Source organism: Canis aureus, chromosome 21, assembly GCF_053574225.1.
Source record: "Canis aureus isolate CA01 chromosome 21, VMU_Caureus_v.1.0, whole genome shotgun sequence".
NCBI classification, from domain to species: Eukaryota; Metazoa; Chordata; class Mammalia; order Carnivora; family Canidae; genus Canis; species Canis aureus.
The window spans coordinates 55,126,426-55,150,746 of record NC_135631.1 but is presented as its reverse complement, the minus strand read 5'-3'; the positions used below and the strand labels follow the sequence as shown (position 1 = coordinate 55,150,746).

At 38.5% G+C, this 24,321-nt stretch overlaps 1 pseudogene; it reads right to left on the bottom strand.

Moving 5' to 3' along the window:
• Positions 1 to 393: 393 nt before the first annotated feature.
• Positions 394 to 1,001, bottom strand: LOC144292083 (S-phase kinase-associated protein 1 pseudogene; annotated as a pseudogene).
• Positions 1,002 to 24,321: the final 23,320 nt, after the last annotated feature.

Sequence of the window (24,321 nt, the reverse complement as noted above, 5' to 3'; positions counted from 1 at the left end):
TATTGCATTAATTCTACTTCAGAAAACTCTTTTTAACTTGTTTTATTTACAATGCCAACTTTTAAAAGGTCATTAAACTAAGGTCAACCAGACAACCAACTAGGCAGAAATTGCTTCACAAAGAGGGGGAAAGACCAAAATGCCACCTTCTACAGAGAACCCACAGTTCAGTTTTATTAAGAGCAAAGAAAAAAAAAAACTTTTGATCATACGAGAAGAAACTCAGCCATAAGTTTGGAATCTGTACTCAAACTACACATACAAGGAGGACACCATTCAGCTAAAAAGAACGGACTTGCTGCTGCATTTGTCTAATATTAACAATTATAAGCAGAACAGTGCAACTAGCATTTGGAGCAGTCCTGACAGTGTTACAGCATCAGGCATAACATTTCACTTCTCTTCACACCACTGGTTCTCTCTGCACACCTGGGATTCCCTTTCTTCAGTAAAGTCACTTTTCATATGGAAGATCTTGTAGACCTCTTCAGGAGTGTTCCCCTTGATCATATTGGCAACAGTCTTGCATCTGACATCAAGAAAACCTTTGATGCCTAATTATTTGCAGCCAGAGTAAGTTCAAAAAGTGTTTCTTGGTCCATTTTCAGGAATTCTTGGTCCCAAACAGGGGTACCATCTGTCTGCCTTTGCTTGTTCTCAACATCCTTGGGAAAAGGGGAGTCACTCTTGTGGTGGGTGCACCACTGAATGACCTCTCTTCGTATTGCTGCATTAACATTTTGTAGAGGAAATGAGTCATCATCTCCATCATCATCCATTCCCAAATCTTCCAACATGGTCTTGATAGTCAGACTGTGTAGCAATTTCAACATCAACTTCAAATATCTCTCCATCAGAACTCTGCAACTTATATGGAGGCACGTGCTTGGTCTCAAGCAGACTGCAGGCCAGAGACTGACAAGAGCAAAGCAGCCTCAATGACAAGAAGACAAAGGCAGAAAACCAGGCCACTACCTGAGTGAGAGTTCCTGTTGCCCCATGTCCTAAATAGCATTTGGATTTCGACTATTTTAATAAGTGCTAGTGTTAATTTAATTTGCAATTCTCTAGGAACAAATGTTATTGAGCATCTCTTCTTATGCATATATGTCATCCATATGTTGTTATTGATGAGATGCTTGCTCAGATATTTGTCCATTATTTACATGGGTTGTTTGATTTCCTGTTGTTGGCTTTTAAGAACTTTTCATATATTTTGGCTATGAGATAGGTATTTTGAAGATATTTTCTCCCCAAGTGTGGCTTGTCTTTTCATTCTTTTAAAAATGTTTTTTCACAGAACTGAGGTTTTTAATTTTAATAACATTCAGCTAATCCATACTCTTCATGGATTATGCTTTTCATCTTATATGAGAAAACACACACACACACAAAAACCCAAACCAAATACTCATCACCAAGACCAAGGCTACATAGATATTTCTCCTGTGTATTCTTCTAGATATTTTATGGTTTTGCATTTTACATGTAGGTGTAAGATCCACTTTGAGTTAACTTTTGTAAGAAGTATAAGATCTTGGAAGCACAGTTGTTCCAGCACCATTTGTTGAAAACATTATCTTTATTTCATCAGTATTGCTCTTGCTTCCTTGTCAAAGACATGTTGATTATATTTATTTGTTTTTTGGGAGGCCCTTTATTCTGCTCATTGAACTGTTTACTCTTTTTTTTTTTTTTTTTTTTTTGGAGGGAGAGAGAGAGAACATGAGTAGGGGAGGGGACAATGGAGAGGGAGAGAGAATCTCAAGTAGGCTTCAAGCTCAGTGCAGAGCCCAAGGCAGGGCTCAATCTCATGACCCCAAGACCAGCCTGAACCAAAATCACAAGTCAGAGGCTTAACCCACCATGCCCCTGTTTACTCTGTCTCAATCACTACAGCTTTACAGGAAGCCTTTAAGTCAAGTAGTGTCAGCCTGCTGATTCTGTTCTTATAGAATCATATGTTGGCTATTTTAAGTCTTTTGCATCTTCCTATAAACCTTAGTATCTGTCAATGTATGCAAAATAGCTTGATGAAATTTTAATTAGGATTGCATTGAATCTATAGATTAAGTTCAGAATAATTGGCATGTTAATACTGACTCTTCTCATCTGTGAACATCAGATATCTATCCACTTACTTAGATCTTATTTGATTTCTTTCATCAAAGTTTTGTACCTTTCTGTATATAGATCCTGTACATATTTTGTAAGATCTGACCTAAATATTTCAATGTTTATTATTATTGTGTTTTGTATTTCAAATTCCAATATTCATTGCCAGTATATAGAAAATAGATTGATATGCATCATCCTTGTCTCTTGCCACCTTGCTATAATCACTTACAGTTCCAAGGAATTTTTGATCGATTCTATATAGACAATCCTATAAGGTAAGAATAGACACTTTTGTTTCTTCCTTTCCCATCTGCATGCCATTTATTTCCTATTCTTGTCTTACTGGAATAGGTAGGACTCTACTGTGATGTTGAACACGAGCAGTTCTTTCAGTTTTTTTCATGATCCTACTGCATCACCTCATCCTAGGACACAGATAGAAGTGAATTAATAACAATCCACCAAGTAATCAAAAAACTCACGCTTTCTAAATCCATCTCATCAGCCTTTCCACTGGCCCACTGTCTTTGCATCTTTCCTGTTAAATCCTGGATTGAATATAGCTGATCATCTTGAACTCACCCTATGTCATCACAATCAAACTGACTTTTTTTCCTAATACTCTATTAAGGGAATGAAAGATTTCATTGGTGGATATTGACATTAAGGAAGAGGGGGAAGTAATTTTAGAAACTAAGTGTCTCAGGAACAGTCAGAATAATCCAGAGAGAAGAGAGAGGATTTAAATGGAATCAACTTAGGAACTACAGAGACAGAGAGAAGCAGTATAGAAAGAAAAATGAAGTAACAGTGAAGACAAGGTGCACATACTCTAAACTTTGCCTGGGGTGGAGGAGTGAGGAGCCCAGGTGTGCATTTTCTCCTTTCTGCTATGAGAGAAGCTTATAATTTGAGGTGGCCATAAATCCTCCCCCTGCCTGCACCCCCCACTCTGTGATCTTTAATATGTCCTAAGACTATCATTTGAGAATTACAGTAAATGAATTTCTATGAGATCAGGACAACAACATACACATTCACACAATGAGACTGAGTTCAGAGAAAAAAACACCTGACTGAGATATTATTGAATTTAGTTGGGAAATGGGATCCATGAAAAGGCAGGTGGGGGTGGGGTGGGAGGGGGTTCAGTCGGTGAAGTGCCTGCCTTCAACTCAGGTCATGATCCCAGGGTCCTGGGATCGAGCTTCATGTCAGACTCCCTGCTCAGTGGGGAGTTGACTTCTCCCTCTCCCTCTGCCTGCTGCTTCCCTGGCTCATTCTCTATCTCTCTCTCTCTCTCAAATAAATAAATAAAATCTTTGAGAAAAAAAAAGGCAGGTTGGTTAGCAACAAAATTGTTGGAGATGCAGTGCGGGGAAAGCAGACTGTATAGACTCCCACATGTCTCCCATCATGGGAGGGGAGGTGCCTGGCCACGGAGCTGAGCATGCCCTGGTCCTGGAAGAAAACATTCTGCTACTATGAATGTAGAAGCATGAAGTCAGCCCAGTCAACAAAATCAGCTCAGTTCTGAACTCCAGAAGCACCCCCTGTTGCACCAGCTTCTCTATACTGCCTACTATCTTCAGAGGAAAGGCACCATTACAGCATTTCCCAAGAAAATGTAATCCCTTGACCATTTTATTCTTCATTGCACATGAACAAACTGGTATCTATTGTGCAAGATTCTTTTTGTCAAGAGTTTATTTAACATTAGTCAACCTCCCTCAGGCTTGGCCAGTTTTAGGATTCTGAGGAAAGTGAGTGACCCATAAGCTGCGTTCAAGGCCAAGCCCCAAGTTCAATGAGTACTTGAGTCACAGCTCATATTGCCAACATGTGCCCAGCTCAGCCAGTTTTCCTTGTTGAATCCAGCCACACCACCTTCCTAAAAATGTCAGTAAGCTCATTGACAATATTTCTGTTCCACAAAGCTTAAAATGGTAAAGTAAGAAATACTAAAATGTCATCCTAGGGGCACATGGGTGGCTCAGTTGGTTGAGCTTTCGATTCTTGATTTTGGCTCAGGTCATGATTTCAGGGCCATGAGACTGAGCTCTGCCTCAGGCTCTGCAGTCAGTGTGGAGTCTGCTTGAGATTCCTTCCCTCTCCTTCTGTCCCTACCCCCACTCCTGCTCTCTATCTCTCATACATACATACATACATACATACATACATACATATTTAAAAACAATAAAATAAAAGAAGACTGGTTCCTAGACTGGTTCCTTCTGGGGGAGGAGCTTTCCTCTCAAGGAATATCAGTTTTTGTTTTCCTCAGGGACCATGTCCCTCCATCTGTTCCATTTGAGGCTGAGCAAACCAGTCAAACATCTCCTGGCATGAACCTCAGAAAGGAACCCTTGGTTAGCTTCTCATTGCAACAGAAGTGAGCGCAGAGAAGGCCCTTGCATGGCACAGTCAACCCTGACATTCCTTCCTAAAGTGGGCAATGCCTCTGAGGTGAGGGTGGTGGTAGTCAGAAGATAGCCTAAAAGTGAGTGACTCATGTGACAAAAACATGACTTATGCTCAGTACTAGAGAAGGAGATACATGCAGTCATGCCCATTGCAAGAGCAGCAAACAGCAGGGAATACAGGGTTCCCCTGGCTTCAGAAAAATGATGACCCCATTTTGCATGTTAGTTGGGATGTTTGTCTCTGAACGTGATGTCCATGCTCAGATTTATGAAGGTGGACTTTTAAATGATGGATGCAGCCACATCACTTCTTGCAAGAAAGAAAAAAGAAGAAGAAAAAAATCACATAAAGGTGATTAATGGCTTAGGAGTGTAGGTGAGTGAATTGCATTCAATCTGGAAATAAAATACATATTCAGTGATGTTTCTGTTCTCTTCCCAAGGGAGATCTGTGATAAAGTTGGCTGTGGTTAGGGTGTGTAAAAAGTCTGCTGTCCTTGGGGAAGGAAACTTTCTTGGTATCTAAAGGACTGTGTGGAAAGAATGGCCACCATAAGAGGACCTCGAGGCTCAGCATCTACAACCGGGAACACACTCGAATTGAGAACAGGCTTTAGCACAGGCTGCCTGTTGGGGTGATGCTGAGCTTCTCTGAATATTTTCTACTCTCTTCTGATAGCTTCCTCTGATTCTTCTTCTGATAATATTGACAAAGCTCAAAACACATACTCAGCTCCATTTTATCTGACAAATAATGACTATAATCCAACGTCTTGGAGAATTTTGAATGCATAAGCAAAATTCTAATTGAACTGTATAGTGGTGGGAGGGGCTCTCTCAAGAGAAAAGCCCTTAAGAACTGATGCACACAAGGGAAGACTAAAGCTGTAAAAATACCTTCCCTGGGTTTGAGAGGGGAGGACACAACATTACAAAATCAATCTGAAGGAGAATGACAACCTTATCAGATCCTAATCTGATGGATCAATGGGTCAGTATCCCAAATACCCAACTGGATTTATCATAATATGATATAAGAACAACTGAACCATAGGGACCTTTGGCCATGACAGACCCAAGAAGGTGACCCACAATGAAATGTGAAGTAGTATACACAAAATACAAGCTTGCCTAAGTCAAATGGGAAAGGTCAGGATTCTTGGTTGTTAAGGATTGAGCTAGAGTCACATGGAAAAGAGGGATCTTTGCTACAGATACCTGGAAAGAAGGGCTTATGAGGCAGAAAGGTGAGCTGGAGAGGCCCCTCAGAGGGAGGCTACAGCCCTGAGCTCATTCATGTGAGACTTAAATCTCTGTGTCAGCAGACAAGGTAAGCTCTTGACTTCATGACATTAATATTCAGAGATGTGATTTATCACTAGCAACTCAGGAAATCCATAATATAGCATGAAACTCATCACAGTCCTCAGGACGACTTAAACGAATAATATATAGAAAGTTCTTGGAACATGTTTGAGTTATGTAGGTGAGTGTCTAGTAGGTCATGCAAACTTTGCTTCTTGGTTTGTGGCTTTGTTGTTTCTATTTTTTGTTTTTGTTTTTAAGCTGAAGATTAATTCTTATCTGTGTGCATGCCTGGTGAATGGGAAAGTCACTGCCAATGAGTAGGGAGCACAGATGAGGGCACATGAGTGGGGCTGTCTCAAGATAGACACAGCCCCCAAAAAATATGTGTAAGGGTTTCAAGAGAAACTGAAGAGGCTCACTCAACTCATCAGGGCTTGGGGAAGCCAATGTGGTGCTGCCATGGGGAAGTGGTAGCCTAGGGGTAGTAAATAAGTCTGCAGCAGCCTCTGTACCAGCAGAAACATTGACGGCAATTCCGGGTATAAGGTCAACCATACGGTGGCAAATGCTAAACACCAGATGGTTTCTCAGATGTGGCTTTGAGAATGGCTAGGAGAGATTAAAGCAGCATGACAGCATAGAACTGGGAGCAGCACACTTCCCCTTGCAAAGGTTCAAGTAGTAAGTACCTTTTGGCTGAGTAGGCCATGTGGTCTCTGCTGCAGCTATGCAGCTCTGCAGTTGCGCACAGAGCATCATCAGAAGACACGTCAGTGAGTGAATGTAGCCATGTCCCAATCACAGTTTTAAGATTCGGGTTGTCACCTGGATTTGTTTGTTGCCTGTCTTAAAGGAAGGTCTTTGTATGTTCAATAAAACATTATTCTTTTGTACCAACAGTAACAAAATTTGTAATCACTGTTGGCAATTTAGGAAAAATAGAAAAGTATAAAAAATAATATCTTAAAACACCTACACATCACCACTCAGAGAACCACTGAAATATTTTTATATGCATTCCATCCAGTATTTTTGCCAAACTCTTACATGAAATTGAAATCCTAATGGATGGATAATCCTGACTACTACTATTTCACTGAAAATCATACCATGAATATAATCTCATAAAAATTCCCCATAAATATTTGGATCACTATATAACATTCTACTATATGGATACATCAAGTTTTATTCAATCCATATAAACGAGATAAAGAGGTTGCTTCTGATACTTTGCTATTATGAATAGTTTTGTGATAAACAAATCTGTTTTCTCACAAATCTTTAACATGTACATCTTTCCCCACGTCTTATCATTTTCTCTTAATCCATTTATTAAAATAGACTCTAAGTGCAAAACGCAGGCTGTGACCTTTGGAGGACAAGGGGAAACCAAGGAAGTGCTCCTTTGCAATATTTTGTACAATCTGGCTTCTTTTAGGACAGAGCAGAGAATAATTAAAGAATTTTTCTCTGGTGGAAAACAACTATTATTGTGTAAGTGACAATTCTATTACCATGAAAACTTGAACCAAAAAAAAAAAAAAAAGCGATGGTATGGTCATTGTTCAGAAAATCCAACACAGTCAGGGGAACACAAGTGGCTCAATCGGTTGAGTATCCAATTCTTGATTTCAGCTCAGGTCATGTTCTCAGGGTCCTGAGATCAATCCCTGCATCAGGCTCTGCACTCAGTGGGGCGTCCACTTGGGATTCTCTCTCTCTCTCCCTCTCCCTTTGCCCCTCCCCCTCTCTGTCTCTAAATCAATCAATCAATCAATCAATCATTTAAAAAAAAAGATACTGTAACATAGTTCAATTATTCAATTTCAACAGTTGAGTTTTAAATTTAGATGCTAAGAAGAAGAATCTGAGGATAGAGTTCAGGAACCAAAACTATTTTGAAAGTAATAGTTGTGACAATAATTAATATTTGGATAATGACTTACTAGTTTTAAAATCACTTTTATATATGTTATTTGATTTGCCTGTAGCATTAGCACTTCCTCCAGATTGATGTTTTTTGGGTTTTGTTTTTTGAAGATTTTTTATTCATTTATTAGAGAGAGCGCAGAGGGACCCTGGGAATCCCAGGACTTGAGATCATGACCTCAACTGACTGAACCATCCAGGTGTCCCTCTAGATGGGTGTTTTAAGACAACAGATACATAATCCCAATTAAGCAAATCTGCTCCTGGGCTGGGCACCCTGGCATCAAAACAGATCCACAGAAATATTGGACTATCACAAACGGAGCTTGAAAGTCTGTCTTTGTAGGAAGGAGCTGGTGGGTAGGCATCATCTATTATGTTCTGTTTCCTGCACCTGCTATGCTCACACAGCGCCTGATTGCTTGTATTTTCTTTTTGATGGCAGGCATTCGGTTCTTGTAAAGCAATTAGCAGCAGGCTTGGTAAAAAGGCCAAATTAGTATCTGAATTAAATAAAATCCAGCATTTATGTAACACTTTACAATTTATAAAGATCCAAACAAATGCTAGAACGTGAACTCTTTAACCCTAGATTATGTTTTTATTCTTAAAAATAATTATTTCCTTTAATGAATCTTTACCATAGGAATGACTACCCTTTGTACGCTCATGCTCAAGAAATTATTTTGAAATATGACTATGACGAATTGTGAAAAGCGGCCTCCCTTGTTCAAATCCACAGAAGATGGAAAGATGTCAATGACAAACTCAATCTCAACCCATCGAACAATCCCTGCTGGGCTTTGCATTTGTTGATCATTGTCACCAACTATGGTAGCCGCTGGATCAAATAAAATAGTTAAAGAAAAACAATGTTTTCCAAAGTGTTGCGGTTGGTTTCAATTGAGAAATCTTCTAGAAAAGACTGTAACATTTGGAGTAGAAAACCCATTGGGACATAAATCCAAAGAAAAGAGAGAAAATTAAAAGGGACATTGAGAAATGATTTTTATATTTTTATCAAAAGCCTGATGGGAGCCCTACATCTTGAAAAGAAAAGCTTTATAGCATATAATGCACAGCCTATAATAGTCAAAACTCTTCACAACATTTTTTGACAATTTCTGAGATTGTACGTTCATTTTTTATTCCAATGTAGTGAACATACAGTGTTGTATTAGTTTCATATGTATACACATGAATTACATATAGTAATTTATTAATTCCACATATTACTCAGTGCTCATCACAAAGTGCACTCCTTTATCCCCATCACCTATTTCAGGCATCCCCTCAACCTCTTCCCCTCCAGGTGACCCTCCAGGTGTTCTCTAGAGTTAAGAGTCTATTTCTTGGTTTCTCTCTCTCTCTCTTTCTCTCTCTCCCTCTTTTTCCTTTGGATATTTCTTTTCTTTCTTAAACTACACATATTATTGAAGTCATATAGCATCTGTCTTTCTCTGACTGGCTTATTTTATTAGCATTATACTCTCTAGATGCATCCGTGTTGTTGCAAAAGGCAAAAATCTCATTTTTATGGTTGCATGGTACTCCATTGTGTGTGTATGTGTGTGTGTGTGTGTGTGTGTGTGTGTGTGTATTTATCCATTCATCTATCAATGGATACTTGGGCTACTTTCATGATTTTGCTATTGTAAGTAATGCTGCAAGAAACACAGGGGTGCATGTATCCCTTTGAATTAGTGTTTTCATATTCTTTGGGTAAACACCCAGTAGTGAAATTACTGGATTGTTTGGTAGTTCTACTTATAACTTTCTGAGGAACTTCCATACTGCTTTTCCAGAGTGGCTGTTCCAGTTTGCAGTCCCACCAGCAATGCACAACGGTTCCCTTTTCCACATCCTTGTCAACACCTGCCATTTCCTGTTTTTTATTTAAGCCATTCTGATAGATATGAGGTGATATCTCATTGTAGTTTTGATTTGCATTTGATGATGAGTGATTTTGAGCATCTTTTCGTGTGTTCTTACTTATTTAAGGTTATTTCTAGGGCTCTAAATTACTGTTTCCACTGACATGATGGATTTCATAAATCAATTGTCTAGAAATTCTACAAACGTCCTCTCCATCTGCTACACTGATAGAAAGAATCTCAGGATACACATGGGGACAACACAAAGAAATTAAAATAGCTACAAAACCAACTTTACTGAAGAGGTTTTAGGAAGGGCTAGAGGAGTTTATGCCTTAGCAACGTGAAGAATCTCAATTTAAACAGCCTTATTCTCTTTTTTAAGATTTTTATTTATTTATCTGAGAGAGAACGAGCAGAACATGTGAGAACATGACTGGAAGAGTGGGTTAGGAGCAGAAGGAGAAGGAGAAGACTCCCCACTAAGTTGGAAGCCCGACGCAGGGCTCACTCCCAGGACCCTGAGTTCATGAGCTGAGCTGAAGGCAGATGCTTAACCAACTGAGCTACCCAGGTACCCCCATAAATGGCCTTGTTCTTTTTTTTTTTTTTTTTTACTGTTTTCCTACTTTAAATTTTTTTATTTAAATTCGATCAATTAATATATAATGTATTATTGGTTTCAGAGGTAGAGGTCAGTGATTCATCAGTTGTATATAACACCCAGTGCTCATTATTACATCATGTGCCCTCCTTAATGCCCATCACCCAGTGACCCAATTCCTTCACTCCTCCTACCTCCAGTGACCCTCAGTTTGTTTCCTATGATTAAGAGTCTCTCGTGGTTTGTCTACCTTTCTGATTTCATCTTGTTTTGTTTTTCCCTCTCTTTCCTTATGATCTTCTGTCTTGTTTCTTAAATTCCACATGAGTGAAATCACATGGTACTTATCATTCTCTGACTGACTTATTTCACTCAGCATAATATCCTCTAGTTCTACCTACATCATTGTAAATGGCAAGATTTCTTTTTGTTGTTGTTGGCTGAGTAATAATCTATTGTGTGTGTGTGATATATATATATATATATATATATATATATATATATATATATATATATCACATGACATCTTCCTTATCCATTCACCTGTTGATAGACATCTGGACTCTTTCCATAGTTTAGCTATTATGGACATTGCTGGTATAAACATTGGGGTGCAAGTGCCCTTTTGGATCACTACATTTGTGTCCTTGGGGTAAATACTCAGTAGTGCAATTGCTGAATCATGGGGTAGCTCTATCTTCAACTTTTTGGTAACCTCCATACTGTTTTTCACAGTGGCTGCACCAGCTTGCATTCCCACCAACAGTGGGAGAGGGTTCATTCTCACCAATATGTGTCATTTCCTGACTTGTCTAGAATTATGATGCCACCAACTTTGGTTTTCTTTTTTAACAATCCTTTTGTCTATTTGGGGTCTTTTGTGGTTCCATACAAATTTTAGGATTATTTGTTTCAACTCTGTGAAATAAGTCGATGATATTTTGATAGGATTCCATTGAATGTGTAGGTTGCCCTGGGTAGCATAGACATTTTAATAATATTTGTTCTTCCAATCCATGAGCATGGAATGTTTTTCCATTTCTTTGTGTCTTCTTCAATTTCTTTCATGAGTGGTCTACAGTTTTCTGAGAACAACCTTGTTTTTAACAGTATTTTGGCAAAAAACAGATGTTTAAAGTAAGGACAGGTTCGTGGCTGAGAGTCTAAAAGTTGACCTCTGTTTAGAGGTTTGACATAAACACCACACCCTCAGGTTGAGTGTTGATGAAAAATCAATCCTGAAAAACAGACAAAACACCAGGAACATGTTTGTTTGTAGCTAAAATCTGGATGAAAAAAAATTTTTTTTAAATATCCCTCATCAAACCTAACCAAATTTTATAGACTAAATCTGTGCCACCAGTGTTGCTGAGAAACCTCAAATGAATAATTCAACTTAATGTAGTCTTTGGTGGGTGGTATCAGAGGTGACAGAAGGAAATCTCTGAAGAAATACCATTTCAAACCACCAGTAAGTTTTCAAAAATGCCTTTTCAAGTGTAATCCTTCAGAGAAAAAATAAATTAAATAATTAAAATTAAAAATTAATTAAAAAATAAATAAAAGTAAAAGTAAATGTAATAATAAATAAAATAAATGTTTAAAAATACATTCAAGGAGATAGGCATTGTAAATAACAAGCAAGTAAAGTCTCACAATAAAGCTACTAGAGGGGATCCCTGGGTTGTGCAGCGGTTTGGCACCTGCCGTTGGCCCAGGGCGTGATCCTGGAGACCCGGGATCGAATCCCACATCGGGCTCCCGGTGCATGGAGCCTGCTTCTCCCTCTGCCTGTGTCTCTGCCTCTCTCTCTCTCTCCTCTCTCTCTATGACTATCATAAATAAATAAAAATTAAATAAATAAATAAATAAATAAATAAATAAATAAATAAAGCTACTAGAATGGAGACAGAACATAAATTATGTTTAACACTTGTCCCAAAAGAGAAGTAGTATGTTGAAATATATGCAAGGAGCAAGGGACCAGGTGGATTTGGGGGAAAATAAATAACAGAACTTCTCAAAATTGAGGAAATAATTGTTAAATTCGGAGACTTGTTGCCATATTAAGGAGCAGATTAGCTACAGCTGAGGATACAATTAGAAAACATGAATACCACAGAGAGAAGAATATATAACATTTAGAAATATAAAGCAGAGCTTTACATATATGAAAGATTATTAATAAGAATTCAAGAACAGATTGAAAGAAGGTTGGGCAAGAGGCAATATTGGTTATGATAACAGCTGAGAATTTTTGAGAACGGCTGGAAAACATCAATCCTCAGAATCAGGATCAGTGAATCTTAAAATCAGCTACAGAAATAAAGGCATTTTGCCTGAAAACAAAGAAGAGAGCTTTACCACCAACAAAAACTTAAGTAACTTCTAAAGATAACGTTCCTAGTAGGAATTAATAACCCAAACTGAAAAATCAGATAAACCAGAAAATAGGATGGGCAACAATTTTAATAATGAATTAGTAACATATACTAGATAGACCAGTAGTACTTCTGTTCAATTTGTGGAGCTAAACAAAACAAGTAAAACCAAAATACTGAACAAAAATAGTGTAAGAATTAGAAAGGAAATGATCCAAGTTAAATCATCCACATGAAGATTATATTTTGATCATGAAAATCATAAAAATCCTGATTAATATTAAATAATTAATCCAAAAAAAGACAAAGATCCAGTCTGAAAGACAAAGAGTATGCACAAAATAAGAGAAACAAATGCAAATATATCAAGATTCAAATAAGTGCAAAAGAATTAAAGATTTTTAATAAGTGACATTTTCATGCAAGAATAAAAAATCTGTAGAGACCAAAGATCAAAGGTACAAAAAGACTGCTGGCTATATTAATCAAAATAAAGTCAGTGTTGTTATAGGAGTATCTGGGAAAAGAGACTTGATGAACATTTCGAGAGACAGAGAAGGTTACTACACATAACTAATTAAAAACAATTCACCAAGAATAATCAAATAGTTTATTCCTAGGTATCTTATGCTTTTGGGTGCAATTGTAAATGGGATTGACTCCTTAATTTCTCTTTCTTCAGTCTCATTGTTAGTGTATAGAAATGCCACTGACTTCTGGGCATTGATTTTGTATCCTGCCACGCTACCGAATTGCTGTATGAGTTCTAGCAATCTTGGGGTGGAGACTTTTGGGTTTTCTATGTAGAGTATCATGTCATCGGCGAAGAGGGAGAGTTTGACTTCTTCTTTGCCAATTTGAATGCCTTTAATGTCTTTTTGTTGTCTGATTGCTGAGGCTAGGACTTCCAGTACTATGTTGAATAGCAGTGGTGAGAGTGGACATCCCTGTCTTGTTCCTGATCTTAGGGGAAAGGCTCCTAGTGCTTCCCCATTGAGAATGATATTTGCTGTGGGCTTTTCATAGATGGCTTTTAAGATGTCGAGGAATGTTCCCTCTATCCCTACACTCTGAAGAGTTTTGATCAGAAATGGATGCTGTATTTTGTCAAATGCTTTCTCTGCATCCAATGAGAGGATCATATGGTTCTTGGTTTTTCTCTTGCTGATATGATGAATCACATTGATTGTTTTACGGGTGTTGAACCAGCCTTGTGTCCCAGGGATAAATCCTACTTGGTCATGGTGAATAATTTTCTTAATGTACTGTTGGATCCTATTGGCCAGTATCTTGTTGAGAATTTTTGCATCCATGTTCATCAGGGATATTGGTCTGTAATTCTCCTTTTTGGCGGGGTCTTTGTCTGGCTTTGGAATTAAGGTGATGCTGGCTTCATAGAACGAATTTGGAAGTACTCCATCTCTTTCTATCTTTCCAAACAGCTTTAGGAGAATAGGTATGATTTCTTCTTTAAACGTTTGATAAAATTCCCCTGGGAAGCCATCTGGCCCTGGACTCTTGTGTCTTGGGAGGTTTTTGATGACTGCTTCAATTTCCTCCCTGGTTATTGGTCTGTTCAGGTTTTCTATTTCTTCCTGTTCCAGTTTTGGTAGTTTGTGGCTTTCCAGGAATGCGTCCATTTCTTCCAGATTGCCTAATTTATTGGCGTATAGCTGTTCATAATATGTTTTTAAAATCGTTTGTATTTCCTTGGTGTTGGTAGTGATCTCTCCTTTCTCATTCATGATTTTATTAATTTGAGTCTTCTCTCTCTTCTTTTTAATAAGGCTGGCTAATGGTTTATCTATCTTGTTAATTCTTTCAAAGAACCAACTCCTGGTTTTGTTGATCTGTTCCGCAGTTCTTCTGGTCTCGATTTCGTTGAGTTCTGCTCGAATCTTTATTAACTCCCTTCTTCTCTTGGGTATAGGATCTATTTGCTGTTTTTTCTCTAGCTCCTTTATGTGTAAGGTGAGCTTTTGTATTTGAGTTCTTTCCTGTTTTTGAAAGGATGCTTGTATTGCGATGTATTTCCCCCTTAGGACTGCTTTCGCTGCATCCCAAAGATTTTGAACGGTTGTATCTGTAAAGGATCTATACCCTCAAAACTATAGAACACTTCTGAAAGAAATTGAGGAAGACACAAAGAGATGGAAAAATATTCCATGCTCATGGATTGGCAGAATTAATATTGTGAAAATGTCAATGTTACCCAGGGCAATATACACGTTTAATGCAATCCCTATCAAAATACCATGGACTTTCTTCAGAGAGTTAGAACAAATTATTTTAAGATTTGTGTGGAATCAGAAAAGACCCCGAATAGCCAGGGGAATTTTAAAAAAGAAAACCATATCTGGGGGCATCACAATGCCAGATTTCAGGTTGTACTACAAAGCTGTGGTCATCAAGACAGTGTGGTACTGGCACAAAAACAGACACATAGATCAGTGGAACAGAATAGAGAATCCAGAAGTGGACCCTGAACTTTATGGGCAACTAATATTCGATAAAGGAGAAAAGACTATCCATTGGAAGAAAGACAGTCTCTTCAATAAATGGTGCCGGGAAAATTGGACATCCACATGCAGAAGAATGAAACTAGACCACTCTCTTTCACCATACACAAAGATAAACTCAAAATGGATGAAAGATCTAAATGTGAGACAAGATTCCATCAAAATCCTAGAGAAGAACACAGGCAACACCCTTTTTGAACTCGGCCATAGTAACTTCTTGCAAGATACATCCACGAAGGCAAAAGAAACAAAAGCAAAAATGAACTATTGGGACTTCATCAAGATAAGAAGCTTTTGCACAGCAAAGGATACAGTCAACAAAACTCAAAGACAACCTACAGAATGGGAGAATATATTTGCAAATGACATATCAGATAAAGGGCTAGTTTCCAAGATCTATAAAGAACTTATTAAACTCAACACCAAAGAAACAAACAATCCAATCATGAAATGGGCAAAAGACATGAAGAGAAATCTCACAGAGGAAGACATAGACATGGCCAACATGCATATGAGAAAATGCTCTGCATCACTTGCCATCAGGGAAATACAAATCAAAACCACAATGAAATCCCACCTCACACCAGTGAGAATGGGAAAAATTAACAAGGCAGGAAACCACAAATGTTGGAGAGGATGCGGAGAAAAGGGAACCCTCTTACACTGTTGGTGGGACTGTGAACTGGTGCAGCCACTCTGGAAAACTGTGTGGAGGTTCCTCAAAGAGTTAAAAATAGACCTGCCCTACGACCCAGCAATTGCACTGTTGGGGATTTACCCCAAAGATACAAATGCAATGAAACGCCGGGACACCTGCACCCCGATGTTTCTAGCAGCAATGGCCACGATAGCCAAACTGTGGAAGGAGCCTCGGTGTCCAACGAAAGATGAATGGATAAAGAAGATGTGGTTTATGTATACAATGGAATATTCCTCAGCTATTAGAAATGACAAATACCCACCATTTGCTTCAACGTGGATGGAACTGGAGGGTATTATGCTGAGTGAAGTAAGTCAGTCGGAGAAGGACAAACATTATATGTTCTCATTCATTTGGGGAATATAAATAATAGTGAAAGGGAAAATAAGGGAAGGGAGAAGAAATGTGTGGGAAATATCAGAAAGGGAGACAGAACATAAAGACTGCTAACTCTGGGAAACGAACTAGGGGTGGTAGAAGGGGAGGAGGGCGGGGGGTGGGAGTGAATGGGTGACGGGCACTGGGTGTTATTCTGTATGTTAGTAAATTGAACACCAATTAAAAAAAAATCTTTAAAAAACAATAAAAATGAAAGGAACAAAAAAAAAAGAATAATCAAATAGCTGATTGCAAATTCACCAAATATTATAGCCTCAAAACATAAATCAAAAGTAAGTCTGACAAATAAAGAGAAAAAAACTGGGAAGACAGACTTCACCAAAAGTTTAAAATTATGTTCATCAAAAGATACAATTAAGAAAAAGAACACGTAGAGACAGATCCTGGGGGAAAATAAGAGCAAAACATATGTCCGACAAAGGACTGTGTGCACCCTTTATAAAGTATGCCTACAACTCAATACTAAAGGAAGATTTCCAGGAAAAAAATGGGCAAATGCTTTGAGCCAATATTTCACAAAGGACTACATATGAATATCCCATATGCACAAGAAACATTGTTCACCATCATTAGTCATCAAGGAAACAATAATAAAACTAAAATTATTCATCACTACATAGACATCACAATACTAAGATTTAAAAGACTGAAAAACATCTAATGTTGGCAAGGACTTGGGACACTGGGATTGTCATCCCTTGCTGATTGAAATGCAAAATGGTACAACTACTCTGGGAAAAAAAATGACTGGCTGCTTTTTTTTTTCTTTTTCTTTTTTTTTTTTTTTTTTTGACAGAGAGAGAGCAAAGCAGGGGGAGCAGCAGGCAGAGGAAGAGGGAGAAGAAGGTTCCCTGCGCAGAGAGCCCTATGGGGGCTCGATCCCAGGCCCCTAGAATCATGACTTGAGCTGAAGGCAGAGCCTTAACTGACTGAGCCTCCCAGGAGCCTGTTTGTTTGTTTTTAAAATAAAACTAAACATACATCTGCTATATGATCCAATAATTCTACTCCTAGGTTTGTCCACAAACACACACACACACACACACACACACACACACACACACTAAAAGAAAAGATCATACTAGAATGTTCTTAGGAGCTTTATTCATACAATAATCTGAGACATAGAAACAGAAATGAGTCCATTAATAGGAAAATGAATAAAACAGTTGTAGTACATCCATATTTACAATGGGATCCTATTCGGCAATAAAAAGAATGAAATACAATGACGTGGATAAATATCAAATACTATAAATACTATAATGTATGAAGAAAGCCTTTAAAAAAGGATGCAATATGATTACATCTATATAAGTTCAAGAATAAAAAGGAAACTGATTTATGGTAGAAAAAAAAAATCAGAGAGATGGGCGTCTGGGGTTAAGCAGGAATCTAGCAGGCAGGGACATTAGGGTACTGGTCATGTCCTGTACGTCGACAGGGATTTTGGTTGAACAGGTATGTTAGTCATTGAGACTTACCGGAGATATTTTTTTAAAGGTTTTATTTCTTTATTTGAGAGAGAGAGAGTGTGTGTGTGTGTGCACAGGCACGGGGAGAGGCAGAGGAAGAAGGAGACGCAGACTCAGCTCAACAGGAGCCCAGCGTGGGGCTCCATCCCAGGACTCTGGGACCGTGACCTGACAGGAAGGCAGACATTTAACCGACTTAGCCACCCAGGTGCCCCCAGGAGATACATTTAAAATGTGCACAGTTTATTGTAAGTAAACTTTACATCCAAAAGAAAAAAAAGTCAGATCATAAGCAAGTATTTTTAATATTATGCATGATGAAATATTAGTGGGGTAGGGAAGTATATACCGCCGTGTAATTTGAAATGCATCAAAAGAATAAGCTGGGTAGACAAATGGACAGAGAGATCGCAAAATGTCACCTGTAATGTTCATGTAGTGGTTTTCTAGAAATCCACTATAAAATGCTTTTGCCTTTTAAAAATATTTATACAAAAAATAAAATAAATAAGTAATAAAAATATTTATACATATTTACACTAAAACAAAGGGGTCAGAGGTAGGCAAACCTTAATGAGAAAGAGATGATCAGAGTTGGAGATTTTGGCAACCCTCTTCCGAAATTGCTAGACCAAGCACACAGAAGAGAACAGGCCTGAAAATGTGTACGATTTAGCAAAGATTTGAAGGACAGTCAACTTGACCCAGTGAACAAATCAAGGAAGAGACCTCATCCTCTTTCTGCCACTTCAACACATTTCAAAGCTTTGATTCACAAATATGAATTAATCTTAAGAAAATATGATTAAGGGATCCCTGGGTGCCTCAGCAGTTGAGTACCTGCCTTTGGCTCAGGGTGTGACCCTGGGGTCCCAGGATCGAGTCCCGCATCGGGCTCCCCACACGGAGCCTGCTTCTCCCTCTGCCTGCATCTCTGCCTCTCGCTCTGTCTCTCATGAATAAGTAAATAAGATCTTAAAAAAAAAAAAGAAAATACAATTAAGTTAGAAATCAATAGCAAACAGAGAAAAAAGTATGTATACATTTGAAAATTTTAGATACCATATTCAACAGCTCATAAGTCAAAGAGGAAATCAAAAAGCAATTTGGAAATATTTATATTTGAAAAATAATGAACATTAATCCCTACCCAATGAACTTTAAAGGATAATTCACAGCCATTAATGCTGAAGTAATCAATGTGAAGAAAGCCTGATTAAAAAAAGAGTGAGCATCTAACTTAGGAATATGAAAAACAGAGGAATAGCCTGAGGAAATGAATAGAAGTGGGTAAGAGCAGAAATGAGAGATATTGGAAAAAATTGACTCAGTAGATGCTAAAAGCTATTTATTTAAATATACTAGGAATATAGTAAGTGACCATATTTAATACCACAGAACTGTACACTTAAAAGTGGTCTAAGATGTTAAAAAGAATAAATGAGGCAAGAACACCAAAAATGGTATAACACTGGGAAGAATCTGTCATGATGCCTGAGATAGAGAAAGAATTCAAGAAATTGTGCCTTAAGAAAAGTAGAAAACACAGGGATGCAATTTTAAGAATGGAAAAATGTTAACTAACTAAAAATGTAGAAGAGAATAATAAATAAGTGTACTATGGAGGCATCTGAGTGGCTCAGTTGTTGAAGCATCTGACTGTTGATTTCTGCTCAGGTCATAATCTCAGAGTCCTGGGATCGAGTCCTGCATTGGGCTCCCTGCTCAGGGGGGAGTCAGCCTCAGACTTTCTCTATCTCCCTCCACTCCTCCTTACCACGGTCTCTTTTTCTCTCAAATAAATAAATATTTTTTTAAAAAGAGTGAGAAAATAACTGTATTATAATCAACTTCATAACAATAAATTTGAAAACTAAGAGTATATTGCTAAACTCCCAGAAAAAAATGGAAGTTACCAAAATTATTTCTAAAAGAAATGTAGAAATAGTTATTGAGTCCAGATGATTTTACGAATTTATCGAGACATTTTACCGATCATTCAGGAAGTAGATAATTCCAAAGTTACACAATTGTACGAAACATACAAAAAAGCAACGCTCTCCAACATCTCCTATGGGGATATAAGAAGCACAATAGCATTTATTTAGATGCAGAAACCTTTAATAAAATACATACAACAAAGTTTAGCAAACATAAAATATGACATATAGAGGAAAATAATATAGAATAAGCATCAATATATGATACATGGCAAAGGAATCTTTGTAATTCACAGTTGGCAAATATCAGAAAATTAATAAAATTCATTACATTTTCATGAGGACTTTCTTCAAAAAGTTCAACATAGAATTACCATGTGATCCTATAATTGCCCTCCGAAGTATACACCCCTCAAAACTATAAACTGGTACTTGAACAAGTGTATATGCTCATATCCTCACAGCAACCCAGCTCACAACAGCCCAAAGGTGGAAAGTACTAAAATATTGATGAAGAGAAGAACCAAGGTATATAGATACAATAGGAAATTATACCCCATAAAAAGGAAAAAAAAATATTGATACATGCTAACATGTCAAAAACATGGTAAGTGAAAGATGCTACACTTTAAAATGATTGCTTTTATTTACATGAATTTCAAGTAAAAAAGCAAACGGGGGCACCAGGCTAGTTCAGCTGACAGAGACCAACCAACCGTGTGACTCTTATCTCTAGGTTGTGAGTCCAAGCCCCACGTTGAACGTAGGGATTACTCAAAACAAAACAAAACAAAACAAAACAAATATAAAACCAAAATCAGAACAAACACACATGCACACATTAAGAAAAGAATGAGTTGTTGTCAAGGGAGGGTTAGATGGGGGCGGTGAGGGGTGTTGTGTGACTATAAAGGAGCAGCAGGAGTGATAGCTGCATGTCCCTGGATCGGTTCATGTCTTGATCGCGGTTGTTACATAATCTACAATGTGAGAAAATGGTGGAGAATCGCACACCATATCCATGTGCGTTCCTGTATCTGATATTTTTCTATAGTGATGATAAAACGTAACCTCTGGAAAAATGGCGTGAAAGTCATATGGGACCTACCTGGACCCTCTATGCAACCTTCTATGAATCTATAATTGCTTCGAACTACTAAGTTAGGAAAAGAGTGATGCATGGACTACATTAAAATTAAGATCCGTTAAAAAAATAAAAACCGTAAAGAGTAAAAAGTTAAACTGGGAATTTGGTAAAGATATTGCCACATGTATAGTCAACAAAAGATGATATAAGACACATAAGGAAAAAACTTACAACTCAGTGATAATCAGACCCACAATCTAAAAGGAAAATGAGCAAATTACCTAAACAGGTATTTCAGTGGAAAGAAAACATGAATGACAAAATATATATATGAGGATGAACTCAACTTTATTAGAATTCAGTATGAATTAATTAAAACATGATAAAGTCATTTACAACCTCTAACGATGGGGGGAGACTTGGAACAAAGTGAATTTATAGCCACCGCCGGTGGGCGTGGAAATGGGACCATCAACCTGACAACAGTTTGGTGGACTTCAATAAAGTTGAAGATTTGCATATCCCGTGGCCCAGTATTTTCCTTCCAGATCATACACCTTAAAAAAAAAAATCTCTTGCATGTAGAAGATAATACAACACTTCTCACAACTGATGGTCATGGGGGGGAAAAGTGGAAATAAGCAAACTATCCAACAACAGTAGAATGTGGAGAAACGATGCTTGGTGTTTTCATACAACAAAATTGTGCAGAAGACTAAACCAGAAGACATCATGATTACATTTCATGACAGTGGATGCCATTTGGGAGGAAAAAAATAGCGAAGGGGGAAAAAAGAATCCACAGAGTAAATACACTTACGAAAAATTCCAAAGCATGCTAAATTATGTGAAATGTAGATGACTGTGAGAAGACCACACAGAAAAAGAGTGAGTTACGCAGTGTGCAGGACAGAGGCTTAGTCCCTGGGGTGGGAAGGGAAGCAGGAGGATAGATCCCAAGAGGAAAAAGCACCCAGGGCACTGGTTTTGTTTCTGCTCTTAAGGCAGGGGATGAAAGGGCTGTGTGGATTACTGTATACTTTATTCATTTTGACTTCCTTTGAACATACTGGATATTAGAAAGAGAAGAAAGAAAAGAAAGAAAGAAAGAAGAAAGAAAAGAAAGAAAGAAAGAAAGAAAGAAAGAAAGAAAGAAAGAAAGAAAGAAAGAAAAAGGAAGGAAGGAAGGAAGGAAGGAAGGAAGGAAGGAAGGAAGAAAGAAAGAAAGAAAGAAAGAAAGAAAGAAAGAAAGAAAGAAAGAAAGGAAAAGAAAGAAGAAAGAAAAGAAAGAAAGAAGAAAGAAAAGAGAAGAAAAAAGAAATACACATAGTTAACCTGAGCAGTCAGTTGGGCACCTCCCCTCTGAAGGAGGAGAAAGCCTTCCATCCCCCATATTCCTTGTGTTCAGGCCATATATCACTGGCTCCCACTCCCTTTCTCTTTATATCCCTCCTTTTCAGCTGTCCCTCCTTTTATTTTATCATGCAAAGTAGGTAACAGCTTCTCAAAGCCCACCTTCATGTCTTTTTATTTTTCATTGAAATTCAATTAGCCGATATACAGTACACCATTAGTTTCAGATGTAGTGTCCAATAAATCATCAGCTGCCTCTAAAGCCCGGTGCTCATCACATCCCATGCCCCCCTTCAGGCCCGTCACCCAAAGCGCAACGTCAGATGCTCAGATCCATCACGGTGTACGCAGAGTCGACATCCGGAGCCTTTAGCACTGTGGTGGAACAGCCCCTGACCCATGAGACTGGACACTGAGCTCAGTCAGAAGGGACGCTGTGGCCCATCCCGCTGAGCCAGCTCAGTGCACCTCAGCCCCAGCGCAAAGCAGATCTCGTCAACAAGGTACAGGCCTGACGGGGTAATTGGCTGACCTCCACGTGTGCTCTTGCGATTGTCACCAAAAATGTGTGGGACCTACACGTCTAGAGTTTTGCTGAGCTCTGATCGCAAATGCTTTGCTCAGTTGGCCTAAGCGCCAGCGAACCACTGACTAGTAAATGCCTCCAGCCCAACGCTCAGATATAGGAGCTACTGGGTTGTTTTCACCTGTAACAAGGGAACAGCAACTCGGAGGAACTCCTCTGTTCAAAGGAATCCACAATCTGGCAGTTCCCAAGCCTTGACCAAAACACTCCCCACCCAGCCCCGCCCTCTACCAGAGACCGTACAGTTGACAACAAACCAAAATGTTATTACAGCATTCACTGTATGAATAATACAATTATCTTTTCTCTGTCGTCTTGACACCTGTGCAGGTAAGTCATCCCGGGACAATGGCTGGCTCTCATTTTTCTCTCTATTCCTATACTGATCATAATGCTTAGAATAAATGTGAGCTGCTAATAAACTCCGGAGTTTATTAGTTAAAAATGAGAATAAGGCTTTTAGTTCTCACAAGCGCTAAAGGTATTTAAGGATGATCTGTGTTTGATGTCTTTCTTTTATCTTTTCCTTGACAGGAAAACAATTAAGAGAGAAGGGACATTTTATAGGGCTGCCAAAATGGCAACTGTGTAGACATTTCTCATCTCCGCTTTGGAAGGGAAACGATTTATGGTTCGTGTTAGTCCATCTATAAAATGGTGCTTGTCAGATAACATTCTGTGGAAATCAGAACAGTCATATAAGGGGGAGGGGGGAATCATGGTGTGGGTTGCTCAGTGAGAAACAAGCTTTCAAAGAGCAAAACTATAGCCGGGACTCAGGGATGCCAGAGTCCCTGGCTCTGGGGATCCCAAACAGACTAGGCTCAGCCACTGGCCACTGACAAAATCCCAAGGCAGAGAAATAAGTGATGGAAAAACAAGAAAAGAATTTATTGCAGTGAGGCTAACACTGGGAAAACAGTGGACTAGCATCATAAAGACTCTCTCCAAAGAGCCCAAGAGACTTTTGGTTTAAGTAAGGAGAATGTGGGACAAAGGCCAGTGGGTACCTGCAGGCGGGCAGTAAAGGTCAGGTCCATCATTGTCTTGGGGTTAGTAAGGGGGAGTGGGCATCCTTCTGGCTCAGGACCACCCTTATTGCTTGAGGGGATAGTTTTAGTTCCCGTTAGGGCATGTCTTGCCTACAGGATCTTTTGCCTGAGTTGAGAGATAAATCATGTATAATTAGCATACCAGGAAATACAGAAGATGTAAAATGTTTATGTACATGATTATATATTTTTCTTTTTTTTAGATTTCTTTATTTGAGAGAGAAAGTGTGTACATGAGAGAGATAGAGAGCACAAGCAGGGGGAAGGATTAAGGGAGAAGCAGACTCCCCTTGGAGCAGGGAGCCCAACTCAGGGCTTGATCCCAGGACCCTGAGGCCATGACCTGAGCCAAAGGCAGACGCTTCACCCACTGAGCTACTCAGGCACCCGATTATATATTTTTCATGATTTCACCTACAGCTTTTATTCTAAAAACACATTTTCTCATCACATCACTAAGTGTACACTTACCTTTTCTTTTTTTTTTTTTTTAATATTTTATTTATTTATGATCGACAGAGAGGGAGGGAGAGAGAGAGAGAGAGGCAGAGACACAGGCAGAGGGAGAAG